The sequence below is a fragment of the Notolabrus celidotus genome, chromosome 9 (genome assembly GCF_009762535.1).
Source record: "Notolabrus celidotus isolate fNotCel1 chromosome 9, fNotCel1.pri, whole genome shotgun sequence".
In the NCBI taxonomy this organism is placed as follows: domain Eukaryota; kingdom Metazoa; phylum Chordata; class Actinopteri; order Labriformes; family Labridae; genus Notolabrus; species Notolabrus celidotus.
Genome location: NC_048280.1, coordinates 28,972,749 through 28,988,818, shown reverse-complemented (window position 1 = coordinate 28,988,818; position 16,070 = coordinate 28,972,749). Strand labels below are relative to the sequence as shown.

General features: G+C 45.3%; 1 protein-coding gene across 1 annotated transcript in view; it reads right to left on the bottom strand.

The window, feature by feature from the left end:
• fbrsl1 (fibrosin-like 1) overlaps positions 1-16,070 on the bottom strand; it is a 492,137-nt gene that overhangs the window by 39,938 nt on the left and 436,129 nt on the right. The window lies entirely within an intron of this gene.

Genomic DNA, 16,070 nt, shown 5'->3' with positions numbered 1-16,070 from the left:
AAAACCCTCAAAGAAATACTGTCAAAGATGAAGGAAGTCAGCAAGGTGGCTATGCAGCATTAGAGCACGAGGACTCCTGCACACATATTTAGTTCTGCAGTATTTTGAATGATGTAACAAATCTCATGAATTGAAAGTTCAATCTAAAAACAACACTGTTATATCACAAAGTCAATAACATAGACAATATTAACTCAAACTGGAGGCAAACAGATTATCATACAACAGCGTGAGCATCTGTTTGGTCTAAATCTGTTGCTATTGCTTTGGCTGATGTTATTTCCTGTGAGCAGTATGAACCTGGTGGATTATAGCCAAATAACAGAGGCATGTCAAAGAGAAAAGTACCTCACTAGAAAGTGATAATGGAGACTTCTAGACTAAACACTTGCATCTATTTTCCTCTCTGCATTCGACAGATATTGTATGTAGATTTTGGCAAGTAGCACCTAAATGAAAACAAACCATACATTTAGACAAAAAGCATGTTAACTGGCCAGATGTGAAGTTTTTAAACACTCTGACAGAAAAGCAGTAAATCCACACATAATCTGTTAAACTTCATGATAGCGTGGCAAAACGTCAGTGTGCTTGAAAGATTATATTAACAATGGAAATCCTCCTCAGCCTGTTATATCAGTCCATATAGGGGTTTTGTTTAAAGCCACAATTTCCCCTCGCTTTAGATCCTCTCATCTGGGTTCTGCACACTCATAAAAAGCTGCAAGAGCTGAACATATGCTCCTACCAAAGGGCCAGAGTGTCCTCCTCTGCCATGCTTGTATTTTATGCCGCACAAAGGGAGCATATGTAAAGAATGAGCAGTGAATCAGAGTGAGTGCAAGAGAGACAGAGACAAAAAGAGAAAGCAAATGATTCTGTAAACACAGATGGCTGTCCTTGGCATGTCTGTTAGTTCTTCACAAGTGTTTTGAGGACGTCCTCTTCTTTCCAAGACCTCCTTATTCCTCCTCCACTGCCACTGTGTTACTGTTCTCCACACTGTTTGACTGTCTGTGCTTGATGTCCCGTCCCAGTGCGAACCACAACAATACAAAGGGGAAGCATTGGTGCTCTCCAAAATTCAATTTATAGCGTTCATGTAAATGGCATGAAAAACGATAATAAAAGACAATAAGGCATAAAACTATCGTCTTCAATGAACATGAAAAATAAACTCTCCTTCAAAAAAGACTGCTAAGCTGCTAATCAGATCATTATAGTCTAGCAATAAACTCAACAGTCTGCTTGAGCCTTTGCAATCACGTTTGTATGTAAATAACGCCACTTTAGCTTTGTCTTGAACATCTTAAAGGCAGTAGACACTCAGCTGAACAGAGATGTTTCCTGTTTCCTCTTACAGTAGACTACAGAGGAAAGACAGAGTGTTGTGCATTGCCCTCTCTCAGTCTCCCAGAACCAGGGCGCCAGGCTACAACACAGGCTCTTTGTTAGCTTTGGACAACATTAAACGCTCCAGTACCAAGCCTCAGCTACAGAAGCACAACCTCAGCCTTGAATCACGGCCCCGGAGGCCCTGGAAGAAAAATATGGGCTCAGGTTGAAATGAAGCATGTCAAATGGACACGGGAGCTAGCCCAGGGACTCGCTTTAGTGTGGCACGGGGTCACAAAAGCAAAAGGAGACAGGGTTGGTGATGCCATAACTCAGTTTAACAGTTAAAACAATTCTCATGACCAGAGTGGTTATCCAGAGAGTGAGGCAGACATTGTGTCCCTGAGAAAGGGAACAGAAAATGCTGTGTTTACCAAGTGCCAAGATTACCCACTTCTCCTTATTCTTATTCTGGCTGTTTGAGTGTGCAGCGAGCTGTTTTATATTCCAAACGTTTTCCAAGGAACATCAACAACCAATATTTAGGCTTTAATGCTGTGTTTTGCACCTGCCAAGTCTGCATGAGTCAGTCGTATAATCCACAATTACAAGGCCGGCTTACAAAAGCACTTCTTTAAAAGGCATGTCAAAGCAGAGCCCTGATTTGGCTAGCTGTTGTTTTTGTAGAACTTTCTGGGTTTCTCTGGTCAAGTTGACATTTTTTCACGGGGCTGTGCTGCTGGCAGTCTGAGCCGCCTGCGGTTGTGGTGTGCAGAGGTCATGTATAACAAATTCTTCACACTCTCTTTGTTGAGGCAACCCCGGCTGCCATTAAAAACAGACGGGGAAAGACGAGACAGAGGGAAAATATATATAGAGAAAGAGACAGACAAAGAGAAAAAAGGAGCAAAGGCCAGGTTTTCCAAAGGAAACAGGGAAATTTAACCATTAAAAAAAATAACGGGGGAAATTCAAGCCACATTGCCTGGAAGCCAAAAGCCCTTGGAGCGGGCCGCAGGAAGCCTGACCTTTGAGGGGGCCGTCTGCTATCTGAGCCTGGGGCTTCAGGGGCCTGGCCTCCTCTCTGGAGGGCCGTCAGCAGGCCTCAGCTTTCCTTCCCTATTCTATTCATTAGCCATGCTTTATGATTCAGCTTCCTCTGAGCCACACAAGAGCTCCCTGAGGAAAGAGACTGCTGGAGAGAGGGAGAAAAAAGGGAGTGAGACCGAGGGAGGGGGAGAAAAGCAAGAAGGAGGTCATAGGGCCCAGCCGGGGCCCAGCTCTCAGCAGCTGTGAAATCCTTCCGTTTCCTCGGCAGGCGTAAAAGGAATGAGAGGGGGAAAGAAAAAGGAGGCCAGGGAGGGAGCTGGGCCAGTAAACCCACCATCAGAGTGCTAACTCCCTAAAGAGCCACATGCAGAACCATAATTCCCAGATTTAGGGAATGCCAAATTACAAATTACACTGCTGTTTGTTTTAAAAAGTCCCCGACTTCCCTGAACACCAGTGACTTATTGGCTGCGTAAATCTCCTGATAATAGCTGAGCCGCAGTGGGAGAGCAGAGAAACAGAAACCCTTGCTAGCTGTAAGTGAGACATTTATTGCAAGGCAAAATGCAATTGCTGTCACAGCAAAGAAGCAAGGGGGGAAAAAAAACCTTCCATGTACACATCGTTTTCACCAAACAACACAGTAACCTAATTAATTCAGGAAATATGAGACAAGCTTAATTGCAGTTTTTAGGTTTTAAAAAGCTTCCCTGCTTAATTCAAGCACAATGGGCAAACTAAGCGAGGCGATGCAGGCAACAAGGGAGGGCGGTATAATCAACCGAATGACCTTCAGGCATAAATTTATGAAAGGCATTGATCAGTTAAGGCTGTGATTTCACCAAGACAGGGAGGTCAGCAATTACCCAGATTCAATTAACCTCATTTAGTAAAGACTGCTGAGAGACCAATTTCTCTTCCCACAACCCCCAACCTAACAAACACCCCCCTGCTTTATATCAAACGATCCCCAGGCCGTCCATCTACCTTTGATCTGAGAGCTCCTATTGCATGCCCAGCATTCCTTAGAGCTGAGCAAATTAACTCTAAACAGGAAGACATCTTGCAGCCAGAGGTTAGGTAAACCCAGACTAAATAAAACCCTATACCTAACAAAACCATCCCCCCTATCAGAGCAAGGCAGGTAACGCCCGCCCCCTCCCTGTTAGAGTTATAATTTCTCCACAGGTTGGCAGTGCTATCACAACAGCTGTGGCGTGAAAACAAAGAAACTCGTCTGTAGGCTTTGTTGTGGGCTCATGCTGCAGAGACTGTGATTACAATTTAGTTCTAAGTCATTTGGCACATGCTACGCTCTTGACAGACTGTTGTTGGACAAGTGGTGAGGTGGCTACTTTTAACACTTAGACGATACAAATCAAATACCAGACAACAAGTTCTCAAAATCATATTTCTCCTACTTCAAAATGACACTACAAAGTCTGGCTGCACAATGAAACCTAGTTCAGAGAAGACATATTATACAAAATAAAACAAACAGGAAAATGAAAACCATCTTCACACCTATCAGCGAAGCTATAATCACAAGCATGTTGTCCTGCTGTATTATTGTGGGTAATGGAGCATAGAAAATATTGCAGGAAATTGTTTTTCATGAAAATTAAGCTGCTAAAATGTATTCTGTGGCTGTACCAGAGTTCACGTTTTCTATATGCTGTAATGATTTGTCATGACACAGCACCAGAAAATATAAAATAATGTAGAGTGAGCTGGTTGCTATATGAAAAAGTCCCAGCAGGATGAGATACCCTGAAAGGATTCTATTTCATACAAACAGCTTACTCAACATTATCCCGTTGTTCACCAGGTTACCAACTTGAGACAAAAATGTCACTAAGTAATGGTTTAAAGATGGATGCATTGGTTTCAAAGGGGGTTTCCCAAAGCAACTACAAAAAATAGTCCCTCAGATTCAATGGGTGGTAGCACTTCCACTGTGTCTGTAATATTATCAGCCTGCTTTGTGCGTCGAATTAACTTAAAACTTCTCATTTTGTTTCATATAACAGTCAAGACGGAAGTGTTTTTCTCTTAGTATTTCTAACAGATGCAGAAAATAACAACAGCACCTGCATAAGATCCTCCTTCCCTATAACTTTTCTTTTGGCATTTATTTTTCACTAACCCAGCCTGGGAACGACCGTGTCATGGTTTGTTTTATGTCTGTTTCCTTCAAATTGTTTGATGTTTCTTTCACTCTGCAGCTCCTTGTGTATTTCCACATCTTTCGCTATTTCTGCACAGTTTTCATCGTCTTGTCTTCTTTTCACTGCTCGTGACTGGTCAGCCATTATCCACAAATCTTAGGTACAGTGCTCTTCTTATAACTTAAGATTAACGTTAAAAATATCCCTTACTGGAAAGTAATGTTTTTGCCACAGTGTCAGCAGTAAGGTGAAATAAAAAACGTTATGATATGACCTCTTTTGGGCAGATTGAGTTTATAGGACCTGTGTGATCGAGTTGTCCCTGGCGTTGTTCTTGCTATGCAGAATTACTTACTGATGTTTTGAGGTTTTTATCCAATCAGAATCAAGTATTTAACACTGCCAGGTGGTGACTGAGAAAGCTGGGAAATAAGGGAGTATATAAGGAAGAAAAAAAACAAATGACAGAGGGTAAAAAGGAGAAAAAGGGAAGCGGGCAGGAGGGCACATGTCCTGGCATGGGCGATCAGGTTCTCAATTACCCTGGCCGAAACCTGCCTGTCGGTGGATCCACATCACCACACCTCCCACCCACACTCACACACACTTACACACATGCTTGTAATTTGCTTTCCTGCTTGGTGTTTCATCAATGTCAACTTCCTCCTTCACTGCCCTCATCCATTTTCTATTTACTGTCACTTGATGTCCTGTGTTACATCTCTGTTCTTACAAGCAATAATCAGGATTTCATCAATCCAGCTTCAAAGTGGAGAGCATGGCATTCTTGTTTTAGGACATAATTATTGTTAACTTCAACAATGCTATTATGGTTGTCATAAGAAAAGGCTTGTTTGAATTGAATGTGGTGCTCTGATTTGAATTAATGTTGATGTTTGTTTTCTATGAATAAAAAGGGTCACACAATGATCTTGAACACTGACACAAAGAAGCTTATCAGTATTGACATTGTAAAAACAGCTATCAGTCAAACTCTGGCAGGCACTTGATTTTCTCTGCTCATGTGGGAGTAGCTCACTGTTTGATAAACACTTCTATCAGCACCCACTCAGGGCCCTCAACTACAGTCACCCTCTGAACCCAGACGTCCGCTAATGCTGCTTTAACAATGCTACATTAGCCAGGCGCAGTGAGCCTACAGCTCCCAGGCTGCAACGGGAGACACCAAATTAATTATCTCCCCTGCATTTGTCCTCACACCGTTCCAGAAACTTAATGACCTCCCGAGCGGTCGTTTATTATAAGCCACAGCAGTGCTAGGCATTCCCAGAGCGGGAAACAGGCTCCTTCTACCTTAGCTCCAGTTCCCACCCACCACTATACCACTGCTGCCTGCCTGTCAGAACAGGTGTGGGCCAGCAAGACTGCAAACCTCCAGTGAGCATGATGGGATATACAGCACGTACGGGAAAGAGAGGAAGCCTCCCACGCAACTGTCAACCAACAGATCCTCGCCACAACTGGAGCATCATTAAGATGATAATGAATTCCATAGTGACCATGTAGAACGGAGTGGTCCCTTCTTACACGCGCTCAAAACACACACAAACCTCTTTCATACTTAGCTCTGAGTGCCATTTTCATAGCTGCATGTAACACATACATGTGTGCATGTGTACGTGTGTGACATCGGACCAGGGCTGACAACTCCTGCTCCCTCTCCCCCTAGCAACAGACGCAGGGAAATGAATGCCGAGAGAGGAGCAGGGGGGCTTGAGCTTTGTGTAAAATATTACCCTTCATCTCGCTTACCGTGCCCCTCACCGCCGCCGCTCCTCCCTCGCCTCCCTCCCCCGGCTGTGCGGCAGTTGCTAGCCCTTATCACGGCTGCCTGTCAGTTTAGTATACAAATTAGCGGTCTATCAGGGGAATGCAGGGGCCTGTTTCATCAGTAGGGAGAAGGGCAGAGGCACGCATTGCATTAAAGTCTCCCGCTGCTGCAGACAGAAAGGGTCACAAATCAACGCCTCAGCAGGCCCACAGCCAGCACTAACCAGATAAGGAGAAATGAAGGAAAAAGGACAAGGAATATTTCACCAGAGAGGATCCAGACCTGCTCAAACTCCCTGCACAGGCCTGAGATGAAGGATGGAGGGGGGCTGGTAGGGAAGGAGGATGATGGAGGCCACAAATCACAATTCTAACCCCACAGATTACAGGGCCACAGGTAAAACAAAGAGAAATACTATTTATAAAATTTCAATGTTAGAGTCAGAGGAAGTGCTTTCAGTTGATTATCAACCACATTTGGCTGCAAATTAGGGCTCCAACATTCCCACTTTCTCCTGTGAAGTGAACCTGTGCATGTTAATACCAGCAGAGACAAAACGGCTGCGAAGGGCTCTCATTAAGTGGCATAATGCAATGAGGCACAGCCTAAATTGCAGCAATAAAAGCCGACAGACAAATCATCTCGACCATCGCAATCCATTTAACTCAATTAATGCAACACCAGATCTCCGCTCAGTGGTTTAAAAGCATGCAGGGCTCTCCTGCTCTGTCAGGTTTAGAAGAATAGAGGTGGGGGGGAGATAGAAGTAATTCTTTTAGGGTGAGATACGGGGCAGCATGGTACAGCCATTGTACTTTGATTAAGTTCTGCTTGAGACCATGGAAATGAGGAAAGAGGGAGAAAGACAGAGAGATAAAAGCCTAGGGAGACAAAAAAAAACAAAAGCAGGAGATAGCAGTAGATCTGTTCTGCACAGCACAGCTGACTATGGAAAGGGTGTGGCCTCCTTTCCGTTTTAATGTCAAAATGTGTGCCAGCAGCGATAAGAACCACAGGTATCTCCCTGTGGAATCAGGGGACTGTTCGTCATTACTCTCTGGTCCTGATATAGATCACAGCACCGGTGGCTCCTCGTGGCTCTCCAGGCTGCTCGGCAGCAGAGATGGCAGATAGCCCTTTAAGACATGGCTCGCTGCTCCCTGATTGGCTGGTCAACAGCCACAACCAAATCCTGGTTCCCTCAGGGGTGCTGTGAGGAGGTATGATAGGGCAGGTCAGGGAGACTCGCTGTCCCTCATATCCACATCATCCTTTTGTTGTAAAGCCTTTTCCCCCATTGTCAATGTGGGAGGTGGAAAGTAAGAAAGCCTTTCTGGATGTTATTGTCTGACAGGCAGGATAACAGACAGGCGGATTATTTCAAAAACAGCTTCCTCCAGAGCTCTCACAATGCGGCACTATTGTTGCTGTGGAGAGGATCCTGGAGGAGATAATAATAATATTCCTAGTCAGAGCCTTTGCTGCAGTAGAGCTGCCTTCTAACAGAGAGATACACATCATTTTGACTGGCCCGCCGTGACATAATCGCCCTGCGGAGAGCTGCAGGCGAGCTTGGTAGGCATACCACCTCTCACTGCAGCTTGTTAAGAGTAAGGTGGCTTTAAGCACAGCTCAATAGAAACTCCTATTGAACTTGTTTTCTTTTAGCTCCATCTGAACAATGTCTAGGTGAGTCATAGCCCACCTCAGGCTACACAACTTACATTCCTGCTTTCTTCCTCTCTCTTAAGATTGCACTGCGCTTTTGACTTGGATGAATTTGCTAAGAGGAGAGAAAAAACAAACTCGACAGGAACTTAAATAATGCAGCGATAAAAAAGCTGTGACCCTTTCTCTTGCCTCAACCCACACACAGAGAATTTCTTCGTCGGTGAAAGACAGCACACAAAGAGAAGAAAAGGCAGAGCTGGCACAGGATAGAAATGTGTGGTCGGCGTTGGTTTGCTCCTCTGGGCACGGACACCTTTAATGAGAGGAAAAAATGTGCAGCAAGAGGCAGATCTCACCAGTACTATGCCAGTGATTTTGAGTAATATGAATCACCTCCCCTCTAACACAAATAAATATTGTTCTAATACCAGTGGGAGTGTAAGGCTGACTCTGGGTTAAGAAAACTATGGGGGTTTCAGGCTGCACAAACCAGCCCATGCACCAGTCTTTCTGCATCCCTCAGCTTCCTAAACCCAACACCATGCACACACCACATGCCTATGACCCCTGACCTTTCAGTCGGGCCTTATGCCAGTAAGTGCAAGTACATCAGTGCAATGTAGGGTGTGAGGTCGTTGATGATGGTTGAGTAACAGTAGCTAAAACATGGCGAAAAGAATCTAGGAATTAATCTTTCCAGGTCAACGCAACCACTTGTCCAGCAGAGGAATGAGGGAGGAGTTCAAGGGGACAGGAGGTGGTAAATGAGGGGAAAGGAAAATGGAAATGAAGCAGGGAAGACTGCAACATCGCCAAATGTCCCCATGGTGTCATACCACCGTGCCCATGCCACTTTAGAGCTCACTGCCCCCTCCTGCTAGCACAAACAAACATGGTATGTGCTATATAAAGGTGTCTCAACCCTCCAAAGCCCCCAGGTCATGTTGGAAAGGGATGTGGCACGTTAAGTGGAATTTACTTTTGATGCAGACATCAGGCCTCAGGTTTCTGGCAGCCGTAATCCAAGCTTCTCCCTGAGGCCTCTCTGCAGGGGTGTGCAGGACACCCAATGCCCAGGCAGTCACCTCTACAAATACTTCCCCTGCTCAGCTGCTCTTATAAAATAGAAGGTCTGGCAGTGGTGCTTGTTGGAGGTCACTGTTTCCAGCACTGTTTACATTGAACAGACTTTCATTTCATTTCCAAACACAGAAAGGAAGATTGCAACTGCAAGAATAGAGGGTATGCCTTTTTTTTTAGTATTAGCTTCTTGCCGGATATAGCTGCAGTTGAGGTCTGTTCTGTTTCTGGAGTTGAGTGTGTTGTTCTCTTAGGGTTACAGGAGGAATTTAATATGGACCCCAGCAGCCCACAGTACACCCACAGCTTTGTCACAACAATGCATCCCTCATACTTTGATGTTGTCTGTCCATTGACATCTTTATTTTTCTACATGGTTTGACTCTAAACCAAACAATGACACCCGTGACTCACATTCATCTCTTATGTGAAATGGCAAAGCACTTGACATGCTCTGCAACTGACAGTCCAGATGTGTAACTTCATGTGCTGTGGGTTGGTGCGTAAAAATAACCATGATGACAAATCAGCTGGACATGCCAGGAGGTTTGCTGTGTACTGTAGGAGCCGACGGAGGGGGTGGTGAGCTAACTGTGCACCACTAGGGAGTCCAGCACAAGCTAGTTTAACGCCAACGCGACAACTGCAAAGACCTCGTGAGAGAGCTTATGGCTTTAGACTTCACACTTACTGTGTAACATCATTCTAGCTCACCACATTGTGACCTGACCTTGACAGCAGCCTTGTTACTTCTGGTTTGCAATTACGGTGATCACAACAACTGCAATTACGTGGAAAATAGTTATGAATTGTAAAGACTTCTGCTAGCAGTGGCTTTTAGTGTGATGATCAGAGTGATGACAGCATGCCAATACTTGACTGGAGGTCAGTTTTATTAACCTTTAAGAGAGTGCGCATCATTATTGAACAATCACAGCTGCCTACAACCCCAGTAATTGCACAATTAAAACATCCTTTGCATTGTAATTGTATATTCCGCAAGCTTAGCTTCTTTTATGAGCCCCGGTGAACTCTGTCTAAACCCACCGGCTGTTATCTCTGCTAATAACATAACACCTGTGGAGGAATTTGATCTGGCATCCATCTGAGCACAAATCCCTGGACAGAGGAGAAGGGCAGGGTGAGGAGGATAAATATGATGTGTTTGCAGTGCTGGAGCAGATTTATGAGCAATCACAGCATAGGACTATAAAAAGTTGTTGGCCATGCCAAGTATATACAGAGCATCATTTGCTCTGGATTAAAATATAATGAAGCAAGTGAATGCAACTTTGTCTTACATGCAACTCCTTCAATTATTCAAGTGGAAAGAAAAAACAACAGGCAAAGAACATTCCCTGGAGCACTAATACCCTTTTCTGGGCTTGTTCATGATGGCAACAATGAATATCTTAGCGCTTGTTAAAAGCTTTGTTTTTCTTGGGAGGCTCTGGGTATGAGACTAAATGAGAAAAAAACATCAAGTCACATGCAGAGGCCACCTACTTTCACTTCCAGTATGCTGCTTCCTGTGACCTCATTGGAGTGTGTGTGTACATAATGCATTGATTGATTTTTTTGTGGTGGAGGAAGGTTAAACAGCTCATTACTGAGGCACTGGATCACTTTACAAACCAGTTTTCCTGTCAATTAAATGAACCTGACTATCACAATCTCAAACTAGCTCTGCAATGAAACGGTCAGTTGCTCTCGCCACTGACTGTCTAAGCTTTTCTACAAAGTGCCGTGAATTAGCCGTGTCATTTAAAAGTGTGTCCTCGTATTTCAAAGGTAATTTATGGCAACCTCTATTTCCTTTATACCAGCATCTGCACCTTTAGAAACATTCAGCCCAGCTCAGGTGGCTCCTGTCTGTATTTGAATAAGAGATATGCAAACAAATGAAGTCAAGGCAGCAGGTTGTGTGCTCAAGCAGCCTTTTCTCACATTTGAGAGAATCCTTGGACTAGTCGGTCCAGGCTCCAGGGCCTTCATACTGCATACTATTCATCCAGCAGAGAAGGGAGAAAGTGTTTGCATTTCATGTCTGTCTGAGGTAAAGATGTGTGTGGTTTAACAGTGGAGGCCAATGTAGACTGAGTCCTACATGAAAAAAGATGAACATTATGGACAGAAGAACCCAGATGACCTATACCAGGCTCAGAAAGTCTCAGAGAGTCTTTCCCTTTCTTTTTTCATTTGGTTAATTAACAATTTACTCAAGGGAAGAAGATTTGATCAAGTGTTGAGGTTACTGAGAGTAGTAACATATAATGTGTGTGGGGTGCAGGTCAAGTCCTGCATTCAGGCTGCTTCCGTTATTCCTCGACACACTATTTGAACACACTCAAGATGAAGGATCCTCATTCTTTGTTGAAAGAAGAAGGGCTTTTAGTCTTTTTTTGCAAACCCTATTTCCTGTTTCTGGAGTTCAGTTTTTAAAATACATGTTCAGGTGCATTGCAGTAAAGACTGCCAAGCTGACCTTATGAACCAGTTTGCCATCCCTCCTCATGCCACCCACCAACATGTAATTGAAGACCTAGCATGCTTTTCTGCACCCCTGTAATGGCCCTCTGAACACTGAGATCCCCGCCTAGGCCATCACCCACAGCCAAGATTGACAGGAACCTGGCCAGGTGCCAATGTTGAGAGGCAAGAACTTCTGGTACATTGCCCTTGCACCCACCACAGATCAATACCTCCATACGTAATTAGAGGAGCTGAAACAGATGTGCTCACGGATTTCAGCGCTCTACCTACCACCATGCCACAGATGCACGTACCTCGTGCACTCATAAAAACAAGGCTGGTTGGGAACCTTCCAGTTCTCCCACTGGCTATTCAGACAAGGTCTAGTTTCAGTATTTTGTGCTAGTACAGCAATGCCTCCACAGTACTGGATCACAGCAGGTGAATGCAGGGGGCATGTGTGGGCTAGTGTGGTGGTGATAGGTCAGTGGAAACAGTTCTTCCACCCCCCTCCTGTAGAGAGAGACTTCAAATTTCTTCTCTGACAGTTACACTTGTTCTGTCAGCTCAGCCCACACCCTGTCACTAACAGGTGGCCTGTCCCTCCCAGCAAAGTCATTTGCTTTGCACAGCAGCAGTCATTGGTAGCCCCAGCCAAGCTGCATTCAGGTTTCCAGCATTACAGCTCACGCCAAACAGAAATGCAGCGGCAGAATGCAGAGGAAAGGCTGTGGAGGGGGGAGGAAGAAAAACCTCCTCCGATCAAATAAATGCCATTGTAAGCACAAGTGACAACTCTTGTTTGGGGTCGTCCCTGCTCGGGGCCTGAAAGGCCAGCTCTGCCTCATCTCCTCAGCTATGTCTGCAAGCAGCAGGGGTGGGTGAGAGAGGGAGGGAGGAATGTCTGATTGGTGCCACAGCCAGGAGTGAGAGCAGCCCAATTATATTTCCTATCCCTCAAGAGGCGGGTAGCCCCCCCCCCCCCCCGGTAGAGCACAGTCTCTGTCATCTCTCCTCTCCTCACCTCTCAAGACGCTGCAGATAGATAAATAAATGACAGCCCCACTGGGGCTTGGCCCAGCCTCCCAGAATACATTGCAGAGGCTGGCTGCCTGCCTGTCCGTTTGCCTTCACCTGGCATTACTGCAGATAGACATTTTTCACATTATTATCGTTGCATCGTCTCCATTGCCCTGTTCACTCGCTGAGTTGTGGTTGATGATGGTGGCAGAGGACCTGAGGAGATTGGAAGGAAATGTCTCTTGTCAAAGTCAGCATAGCCTAGCTTAGCAGAAATTTAACAAGTTCCCTGGGCTCTCTCCATTCGCTCTCTGACGGAGCACAGAGCCAGGACATGGCCTGCTGACAGCCCTGGGCAAGTCACTGTCACTGACACTTGATAGGTCGGAGAGAGGAGGGAGAGAGGAGAGTTAGCAGGGCTCAGGCCTACAAGACTTAGACTGCAGAGCTGCATATTTCTTTACTGCTAAAGTCACATTATCTATTAAAACACAAATGTAAACTAGACTTATGTGCATGACATCCTCATCGCTGTGAAAATGGCCATCTTTGGGCATTCACTGTCAAATTTGCCTGACTAGACCAAAAGCCAAAAAGCCCAGGATGTTTGTGTTTTTTCAGTAATAATCAGGTAAAAGCCAGCAGAGAAAAACTTGAGCTTAAACTGCATGTGTACCAGCGTTTTCCCCCCACACTCTCACCACTCCCCGACGGTTAAACCCAAAACCAGATGTTGCGGATCAGTGGGGATAAAAAACAAGGCAAATAAAAGTGGAAGACGGAATGGTACGCATTAACTATAATCAAAAAGAAACAAAAAGGAGACCAGGGTGCTTTAATTACTTCTTACATATAATTTGGTTTTGTGGGGGCAAGTCCGGCACTGCCAAGAAACGAGAGATGAAAGGAAACTTAAATTACATGAAGAGAAAGTGCAGAGGCTTTTTAAACATGATCCATCTATTCTTTACAACTATAAACAGTAGAGGCTGACGGCAAACCCCAAGAGGTCGATATAAATTGTCTGCAGAAAAAGACTTACATTCAGACATGCTGGGGTTGGTTGTCTAACATTGCCATTATTTAAGACAAGGTGTTGAAATAGACATACTTCAAAGTGACACAAACTGTTTTGTGTCTTCTATGGCAAACACAATTTGTACACACACATCCAACTTGTGCTGAGTTTTTTTTTGTGGTTTTGCATTTGTATTTCTCTAAAGATGCCCCAAATAATACGATTTTAATAATCTGTCATGCCATTCTTCCAAGCAGCCAAGGATATTCGTTCTGTTTGGCCACTGGAGAGGGATTGGATGCGGTCTGAGTGAGGTGCACTATGAATCTACTTCATAGCCGTCCTCTGTTTGCAGAGACTCTCTCGACTCGCTGGTGTTGCCACAGTGCTAAATTGCACAGCTGTTCCACAATCTGTGGCGGTGTTAATTACCCAAATGTGAGCGGCAGCTCGTCAGTTCCTCACTAACGAAGGGGCCTGCTTTCCAGCGAGGGTGCCGTATGTTTGGCATGTAGGCCCATTTCCACCCAATGCTCCCCAGGCTGTGCACGGACCACCCGACACATCCGCATCCCGAAGAAGATGCATCTAATTAAAGCTCCCGACTCAAATCTGCTTACTAAGGGGGAAAAACACGCGGGCTGGATTAAGAGACGAGGAGAAGAGTGGAGGGGCTTTAATACACTGCGAGTGAAAGGGCTTAGGAAGAAATATGAGAACTCTCAATGGTAAGATCCCAGGCAAGGCTGGAAGGAAACGCTGTGTGAATGTGAGCCGATCAGTCAGCGTTTGTCAGTCTGATCCCTTAGCACTCCCAAAGCCCCCAGGCAGAGACAGACAAGCAGGTTGTTTTCTGGAAAAGTGGCTTCTTAACTGTCATGGTTGGCCCCTCTTCCAAGGACATGCTCAACAGTTCTCAACTGTTAGAAAGCGGACTGACGGACCTTAACAGCCTCTACTAAATGCAGAAAAAACTTAATGTTTCAAACTTTTGAATGCAAATGAAGATGTGACGTCCTCTAATACCCCTCATACCCTTACATGATGATATTACATGACAACGAAACCCTCTCCAGTCAGACACAGCAGACTGTTAACACACTGCATTATACAGCACATCACCCCACTTCTTGCGTGCAATGTTCAAAACAAAGGTGTTAAGAACTCCCCTCATGAATCATACTTGCTGGCTAAAAGCCTAGCTGCAGTGTACCACCCACCTCTGGTTATACATGAACACCACAGCCTGAAGTAGCACTGGGAGACTACATAATGAATGCATGAAGCCGAGTGTCATGGGGGCTCGTATGGTGCACAAAACGATGGGGCAATTAGGCCCACACGACACCTCGGGATGGCGTGATGAAGGACTCCTGGGCTCGTCTTCTCCGCCTCTGTTCCTCTATCATTAAGGATTGAGCAGCCACATCTGGCTAATGGCACGCCTGGGGTTCCTGCTCAAACACTGTGCCACGCCGTGCACATTTAATTACGCCTCATAAAGGTAACAAAAGACATGACCTGCTCTCAGGGAAGCACTATTTGGAAATGGTGAGGGGAGACGGAGAAAGAGAGATGAGGGGAAGGCGAGGAGCGGGCCAGCTGCCAGAATTACAGGTTGACCTAGGTCGGCGGCTTCAAAAGAGGGGGAATTCACTCGAGTGTCTCCACCTCTCCTTGAGATGGGTCCCAATGAGCAGGCTGAGAGCAGGAGATGCTCACTAGCGGAAAATCAAAGGGCCTCTAGTTTGTCTCCCTTTCTTCTTCATGAGCTGAACTATAGCTGCTGACAATGGCTAATTTTGGAAGGACAGGGAGATTAAAGTGAAGCTCTTTTGAAATATGTATGCTGTTTGAAGTGAAGATGGACGTCTTTGTCAGAAGGACATACGCAGAAAACAACAATAACATCATAGCAGAAGGCATGTAACAGCACTGTGGCCTCATGTTATGACCCCCTCCACCTCCACCCTGCCTCTCAGGCACTGTGTTGCTCAGCAGCCCTTGCAAAGAGCTCACGACATTCAGCCAGGAGCATGAAACACACATTACCCACTGACTGAGTGACTGGCTGACATATGACTTCAGTAGAACCTGGAGCTATTCAAAAGACCTTGGATGGCTGCTTTGTGCAGCACACAGTTGACATTTTGAGCTGAGAGAGAAAAAAAAAGGTTTAAAAAAAGGACAAAAAAACATGTGCAGAGACAAAAGCCCCAGGTCTCCGAGTGAGCAGATGCCCACATTTAGGAAATAACATCACATAAGAAGAGATGAGGGACAAAGAGCCGCGGCTCATTGTCAAAGCAGTCCATTGTCTGGCAGTTTCAGAACTGGCGAACGCCACAGGAAAGGTCACTGGTCACTTCCATTTGGACCTTCACATAAATCCCCCGCTGTCCAGCACAGTTAATAACACAGCCAGCTCTGCTGTGCAATAAAAGAGGGAGAAAAAATGTATTTT